This window comes from Nematolebias whitei, chromosome 13, assembly GCF_014905685.2.
Source record: "Nematolebias whitei isolate Nwh7 chromosome 13, NemWhi1, whole genome shotgun sequence".
In the NCBI taxonomy this organism is placed as follows: Eukaryota; Metazoa; Chordata; class Actinopteri; order Cyprinodontiformes; family Rivulidae; genus Nematolebias; species Nematolebias whitei.
This window is the reverse complement of record NC_056510.1, coordinates 28,225,393-28,226,639: the sequence shown is the minus strand read 5'-3', so window position 1 is coordinate 28,226,639 and position 1,247 is coordinate 28,225,393.

Sequence of the window (1,247 nt, the reverse complement as noted above, 5' to 3'; positions counted from 1 at the left end):
AATTGTTAGTCTGGACTTGTTTTGAGGTGGCAGCAATCCATTTTAATCCCGGTTCTTCTTGAACCATCTGTCCTGTCAACATTAAACCTGGTTTCTTCAAACTGGTGTCATTAAAAAAGATATCTACAACAGGTAAGATATTAACTGTTCATAGCCTTTCCACAAAACTCCAAATCAAATGATGTGAACTAATGGATCATCTAATAAGGAGAAAATAGGATAGAAACAAAGTTCAGATGGACAAATACGTCATCATTTCTTTCTAAAATTCAAAAAAGTTATTTCTCCAAACTGTGGACATTCAAAAATATATCTACAATAGGTAAAATATAAACTAATTGTAACTTTTCACCAACTTCAAAGGATATGAACATTTTTGTTAAGGCTCAAAAAGAACTTTTGAAACTTATTTTTATTATTATCATTTTACTGTGCAATTGTTTCAGAGCAGAAACAGTAATAAAAAATAAAAAAATAAAAAACCTCTACAGTGACCATAAACCTGATCAACGTATGAAAAACCTCATGTTTAAACTTTAACAAAATAACTTCTGAACAAGAAGTGATCCAACACTAATTTCTCAGACTTCAGTTTAGCACCAAAAAAAGCAAACTGGGTTAATCTGAAACAAACATCTTTACTTACCTTATACCAGACAAATTCTTCAAATAGCCTATAATTATAGTATTTTAACATTTATAATCTCAAAAGAACATTTTCATTCTTGCAGCTGCTGTATATTTTCTACAGATTGTATTTATGCATCTGAGTGTGTGTAGTTTTATACAACTTCATAGAGGAAGTGAGAAAACTTGATTTTCTCACTTTCATCTCATTTTGATGTTACTGCAGCTTTCAGTCTCATATACAAACTCAACAGCTTATATTTCATACATCATCATTAAACTTTATCTTGTTTCGCTCCACGATATATGATTTAATCTAAATTACAATTTAACGAGGAAGAACTTTGTTGTCTGACTTTGATTTATCTTCTGCAAAATAAACCAAAAACACATGAAACATATAAATTGCTTGATGTTCCTCTTCTGTGATAAAGAAACAGGTGTTAAAGTAGAAAAAAAGTTATGTTTAACAAAGAAATTACCACGAGATGGAAAGTGTTACTCAGTGTTTTCCCTTTTCGTTTTCTAAAAGGTGACAGGTGTAAGTTATGTGAGCTTAAACAAGATGTAGAGCTTAGACTTGCTCACGTCATCCCTTTAAATAAAGCAGAAGTGAGACT